Genomic DNA, 7033 nt, shown 5'->3' with positions numbered 1-7033 from the left:
TCCCGCCTCGGCCTCTCAAAGCGCTGGGATTTCAGGGGCAAGCCACTGCGCCTGACCGCCACTCGTGTTCTCTTCTCTCTTGTTTTCCCCTCCCTAGGTTTCAACGGTCAGTGATTCTCTGCCCTCGTTCCCTCTCTCCGTCTCTTCCCTCACCCCCATATGTCTCTGTCCCTCCTGGTCTCCAAACACCCTCCCTTCCCCCAGTTGTTTCCTCAGCCCCTGACCAGGACTAATTTAGCAAATGCTCCAATCCTCTTAGGGCAACAGCCCAGCCTCAGCAGAATGGCAGGGGAATTAGCGAGGATTAGGTTCAGACGCATGACTTGTTGGGGAGGGGACTTCGGGGAGTTTTATCGAAACGATGCCCCCTCCTCCTCCACTCCTATCCCCTCCATGGAAAAGCACTGGTGCCTGGGGCACACAATGATGATAAAATCACGGCTAAACCCTTCACGGAGCTCCTCCTAGGTGCCAGGCACTGATTGTTAAGCCCCTTCACTCATTGAAACGTCAGTACAGCTCCCTGAGGGAGGGGCACGGCCCCTCCCTGGTTTTAAGGATCAGGAGAGGTTAATTAACTTTCCTGAGGCAATTGGGATCCAATCTCAGCCTTCCTGGTGCTTCTCAGGTTAAAGATGAAAAAACACTGGGGGGATGTAAACTGAGGGGCCGGGGGTGGGGGGATCACACCGCAAGGGGGCGCAGCTTTGTCGGGGTAACTTCGGGACGATTTTTTTTTTGAGGCGGAGTCTTGCTCTGTAATGGCGCAATCTCGGCTCACTGCAACCTCCGCCTCCCGGGTTCAAGCCATTCTCCTGCCTCAGCCTACCGAGTAGCTGGGATTACAGGTGCCTGCCACCACGCCCGGCTAATTTTTGTATTTTTTAGTAGAGACGGGGTTTTGCCATGTTGGCCACGCTGGTCTCGAATTCTCGACCTCAGGTGATCCACCCACCTCTGCCTCCCGAAGTTTTAGCCTCCGTAAAGTATGGAGGAGNGGGCCGGGGTGGGGGGATCACACCGCAAGGGGCGCAGCTTTGTCGGGGTAACTTCGGGACGATTTTTTTTTTGAGGCGGAGTCTTGCTCTGTAGTGGCGCAATCTCGGCTCACTGCAACCTCCGCCTCCCGGGTTCAAGCGATTCTCCTGCCTCAGCCTACCGAGTAGCTGGGAATTCAGGTGCCTGCCACCACGCCCGGCTAATTTTGTATTTTTTAGTAGAGACGGGGTTTTGCCATGTTGGCCACGCTGGTCTCGAATTCTCGACCTCAGGTGATCCACCCACCTCTGCCTCCCGAAGTTTTAGCCTCCGTAAAGTATGGAGGAGAGAAGAGAGAGAGCGAGAGAGTGGAGAAACACACACACACACACACACACACACAGAGGGAGAAAGAAAATGCATTTCAGAGGAGAAACGGAAAGCAGGGTGGAGGAAGAGAGGAAGAGATTAGGTGGGAACAGAATAGACAAAACAGAGGCCAGGAGGAGCCGGAGGACGTTATCCACTGGCCACATTCATACCTCACTGTAATTTGCAATACAAAGGACACCATGAGAATCCAGCTCCTGACATTCACCTGGGGCGCTGGGCTGGGAAAGCCGATGACTGGGAGGGAGGGATAATTAAGGACAGTGTGGGGACGGGCGGGCACGGAGGCGACACCTGTCACTCAGCACTTTGGAAGGAGGATCGCTTGAGGCCAGGAGTCTGAAGCTGCAGTGAGTCATGATTATGCCACTGCTCTGCAGCCTGTGTGACAGAACGATACCCTGTATCTAAAATAATAATAATAATAATAAAAAACTCGCTATAGTCCGGGCGCGGTGGCTCACGCCTGTAATCCCAGCATTTTGGGAGGCCGAGGCGGGCGGATCACGAGGTCAGGAGATTGAGACCATCTTGGCTAACACGGTGAAACCCCGTCTCTACGGAAAATACAAAAAATTAGCCGGGCGTGGTGGCGGGCGCCTGTAGTCCCAGCTACCCGGGAGGCTGAGGCAGGAGAATGGCGTGAACCCGGGAGGCGGAGCTTGCAGTGAGCTGACATGGGGACACTGCACTCCAGCCTGGGCGACAGAGCGAGACTCCGTCTCAAAACAACAACAACAACAACAAACCACTATCAACAGAGTAAAGAGGCAAGTCACAGAATAGGAAAAAACATTTGCAAATCACACATTTTTTAAGGGATTGATAATCAGAATATACCAACTCCTAAAACTCAACAGTAAAACAACAACAACAAAAAACCCTGATTTAAAAATGGGCAAAGGACTTGAATTGACAGTGCTCTGAGAAGATATATAAACGGTGAATCAACACTCAACAGTCTGGCCAGGTGTGGTGGTTCACGCCTGTAATCTCAGCGCTTTGGGAGACTGAGGCAGGCAGATCACTTGAGGCCAGGAATTTGAGATCAGCCTGGCCAACATGGTGAAAACCCGTCTCTACTAAAAATACAAAAATTAGCCGGACATGGTGGCGGGCGCCTGTAATCCCAGCTACTTGGAGGGCTGAGGTGGGGGAATCGCTTGAACCTGGGAGACGGAGTTTGCTGTGAGATGAGACTGCCCAACTGCACTCCTGCCTGGATGACAGAGCAAGACTCCGTCCTCCTCCCCACCCCCAACCCCTGCCAAAAACAAACAAACAAACAAACAAACAAACAAACAAACAAACAAAAAATAAAGACAGACCATGCCAAGTTTTGGTGAGGATATGGAGTAACCGAAAATGTAAACTGGTAAAATCGATTTGGAAATCTGTTCAGCGTTATCTATAAAATTTGAACAAATGGCTTATCTGTGACCCCAAAATTCTACTTCTAGTATTGTACTAACAGAAATGCATACATGGCTGGGTGCGGTGGCTCACGCCTGTAATCCCAACACTTTGGGAGGTTGAGGAGGGTGGATCGCTTGAGCTCAGAAGTTTGAGACCAGCCTGGGTGACATAGGGAGACCCTATCTCAAAAATAAGAGAGAAAGAAAGAGAGAGAGAGAGAGAGAGAGAGAGAGAGAAGGAAGGAAGGAAGGAAGGAAGGAAGGAAGGAAGGAAGGAAGGAACACATTTGTGTAATCACCGCCCAGAGTGAAAAACAGAATACTCCCAGCAGCACCAAGCTGTATGGGCCATGATTGCACCACTACACTTGGTGTGTGAATTTTCCTCAACCAATGTTTTACTTCAATGCCCCTATAGGTGGGTCAGAAAGGAGACATTTTCCAGAGAAAACCCGAGGCCCAGAGCAGTAGATGAAAAAGCAGCTATTTTCTATGAATTTGGGAAAAAGAAATTCTATTCCCAAGAGAAAGGGAATGTGGTCTAGAGCTACCAGAGAAAGGAACCAATTTTCTAAAAATACAATAGACTTTATTTTATTTTATTACTTTTTTTTTTTTTTTTTAGATGGAGTCTCACTCTGTTGCCAAGGCTGGAGTGCAGTGGCACGATCTGGGCTCACTACAACCTCTGCCTCCCGGGTTCAAGCTGTTCTCCTGCCTCAGCCACCCAAGTAGCTGGGACTACAAGTGTACACCACCACATGTAGCTAATTTTTGTCTTTTTAGCACAGATGGGATTTCGCCATGTTGGCCAGGCTGGTCTCGAACTCCTGACTTCAAGCGATCCGCCCACCTTGGCTTCCCAAAGTGCTGGGATTACAGGCATGAACCACTGCGCCTGGTTCATGTAAATTTCACTTACATTTTGCATCGTTAATAACCCTGCCCCTTGGGGAATTCACAGTGCATGCCATGAAAATTCTCCCTGATCCCATGGCGGCCTGTCCATGGGGCCACCATTCTTAGCAGCTTCCTATGTGTCACTCTTCATGCCTGCTGTGCATGTGGGAGCACAACTGTACCTATGTCTTGTTTTCCAATTTCTACACTGTCATTTTATGTTTTTTTTTTTTTTTTTTTTGAGACAGAGTCTCACTCTGTCGCCGAGGCTGGAGTGCAGTGGTGCGATCTCGGCTCATTGCAAGCTCCGCCTCACAGGTTCACACCATTCTCCTGCCTCAGTCTGCCAAGTAGCTGGGACTACAGGTGCCCGCCACCACGCCCGGCTAATTTTTTTTGTATTTTTAGTAGAGACGGGATTTCACTGTGTTAGCCAGGATGGTCTCGATCTCCTGACCTCATGATCCGCCCGCCTCGGTCTCCCAAAGTGCTGGGGTTATAGGCGTGAGCCACCACGCCCGGCCTTCTTGTCTCTTTACTTTGCTGCTCAAGCATGGTTCAGGAAACTTGTGTTCTTTTTCTTTTCATTTTTTTAATTTTTTGAGACAGGTTCTTGCTGAGTCACCCAGGCTGGAGTATAGTGATGCCATCACAGCTTATTGCAGCCTTGACCTCCCACACTCAAATGGTCCTCCCACCTCAGGCTCCTAAGTATCTGGGACTACAGGCATGCACCACCACACCCAGCTAATTTTCGTATTTTCGGTAGAGTTGGGGTTTCACTTTGTCGCCCAGGCTGGTCTCAGACTCCTGGGCTTAAGCGATCCCTCCCATCCCCTGCCTCGGCCTCCCAAAGTGCTGGGATTACAGGTGTGAGCCACTGTGCCCGGCCTCCCTTTTTTCTTTCTTTTCCTACTTTTCTTTCTTTCTCTCTTTCTCTCTTTCTCTTTCTTTCTTTCCTTCCTTCCTTCCTTCCTTCCTTCCTTCCTTCCTTCCTTCCTTCCTTCCTTCCTTCCTTCTTTCTTTTCTTTCTTTCTTCTTTTTCTTTCTTCTTTCTCTTTCTTTTTTTTTGAGATAGAATCTCATTCCGTCACCCAGGTTGGAGTGCAATGGCACGATCTCAGCTCACTGCAACCTCTGCCTCCCACATTCAAGTGATTCTCCTGCCTCAGCCTCCCGAGTAGCTGGGATTACAGGCACCTGCTACCCACGCCAGACTAATTTTTGTATTTTTAGTAGAGACGGGGTTTCACCATGTTGGCCAGGCTGGTCTCGAACTCCTGACCTTGTGATCTGCCCGCCTCAGCCTCCCAAAGTGTTGGGATTACAGGTGTTAGCCACCGTGCGCGGCCTGTTTCTTGTATCTGTCTTCTTATTTTTTTCTTCTCCCCGCTGTACCCCACTGCGACGCCCGGCTTCCCAAGCTTATGATGTCTTCCTACTTCTGCATCTCTCTCTTATTTTCTGTTTTCTGGGAATAACATCTGAGCTCCTCCAAGGTCTGATGCCATCTGGCCCTGGCTCAAGTCTCCATCCTTCTTGCCCTGGCTTGCTGGCCTCTTCCTGTCCCTAAACAAGGCAAGCTCTGAGACAGAGGCCAGGTGTGGGGCTGAGGTGGATAGAGAGGCTTGCCGCTGAGCTGACAACAGCCATTCTCAAAGTGTGGTTCCTGCTGCATCTCAGTGGCATCAGCATCACCTGCTAATCAGAAACTGAAACTCTAGGGGTGAGACCCAGGGATCTGGGTTTTAAGGAGCTCTTCAGGGGATTCTGATGCCAACTAGATATTGAAAATTGCTGGCTTATGGCTGGGCATGATGGCTCCTTCCTGTAATCCCAGCACTTTGGGAGGCCAAGGTGGGCAGATCACTTGAGGTCAGGAGTTTGAGACCAGCCTGGCCAACGTGGTGAAACCCTGGCTCTACTAAAAACACAAAACTTTGCCAGGCATGGTGGTGGGCGCCTGTAATCCCAGGTACTCGGGAGGCTGAGGCAGGAGAATGGCTTGAACTCAGGAGGCAGAGGTTGCAGTGAGCTGAGATTGCGCCACTGCACTCCAGCCTGGGCAGCAGAGGAGACTGTCTCAAAAAACCAAAAAACAGAAAACAAAAAAACAAAAAAGAAAATTGCTGGCTTAAACTTGGTGCATTGGTGGGGGCTGGGGAGGAGGCTGGTTTTCAAGATAATAATGTTGATCAGTATCTCTTGCAGGGGAGAGGTGAGGTGAGGCAGGGCCGCTAGTGACATTGCCCTGGGGACAAGCATGCAAGGACTGGGGAGGATTCTCCAAACCAGGGGAGCAGGGGAGGGATCAGGGAGGGTTCTCTGTGCCAGGTCCCCTCCTGAGCAGATGTCATGATAAGAGATGCCTGAATCCACCCAGGCCCATTGTATAGGTGGGGAAACTGATCCTGGAGGGAGGAAGGCTTTTGCCCAAGGTCACACAGCTGATAATAATGAGGACCTCCAGGGCTTCCCAGCTGCTCTGAGATACTGCCTGGAATGTTCAGTACAAGGGAGTTGGTGAAATACCAGAAAGAGAAAAGCAGCCCCCAATGGCCAGGTGCTGGCCTTGCACTCACATCCAGGCCTTCCATGCTCTCTCTTTGGATAGAATGGATTCCAGGTGGGGCACGGTGGCTCATGCCTGTAATCCCAGTACGTTGGGAGGCTGAGGTGGGCAGATTACCTGAGATCAGGAGTTCGAGACCAGCCTGGCCAACATGGCGAATCCCCATCTCTACTAAAAATACAAAAATTAGGTGGGCCTGGTGGTGGGCGCGTGTAAGCCCAGCTACTCGGGAGGCTGAGGCAGGAGAATCGCTTGAACCCAGGAGACAGAGGTTGCAGTGAGCTAAGATCGCACCATTGGACTCCAGCCTGGGTGAAAGAGCGAAACTCTGTCTCAATAAATAAGTAAATAAATGAATAAATAAACAAACATTATTAAAAAAAGAAAGGATTTCATAAAACACAATGCATGGTGCAAGAACTGGATTTAAACAAAGAAACAAGCACAAACGCACAAGGTTATTCCTTGTGTTGCCCTGAGCTCTCTGTAATCATGTCTGAACCCAGAGAGAAATATGTTGTTCAAACCACAAAGATCCATGTCCTCCTATTCTGTCAAATACAAGTGATACTGTTTCTATACAAAAACCCTAGTTCTGGGCACTCCTCATCCCCCTCACCTTCAAGGTAAGAGAATCAGGATGACCCTCTTTTCCTGACAGCATCGAACCCAGAGCAAAACCACTTTTCTTATTTGTTAAAACTGCAGTAAAATAGGCATAACATACAATTTACCATCCTAACCTTTAATTTATTTGTTTACTTTTATGTTTTTAGAG

Source organism: Rhinopithecus bieti, unplaced genomic scaffold, assembly GCF_001698545.2.
Source record: "Rhinopithecus bieti isolate Rb0 unplaced genomic scaffold, ASM169854v2 scaffold_574, whole genome shotgun sequence".
Taxonomy (NCBI): domain Eukaryota; kingdom Metazoa; phylum Chordata; class Mammalia; order Primates; family Cercopithecidae; genus Rhinopithecus; species Rhinopithecus bieti.
This window is presented reverse-complemented; position numbering follows the sequence as displayed.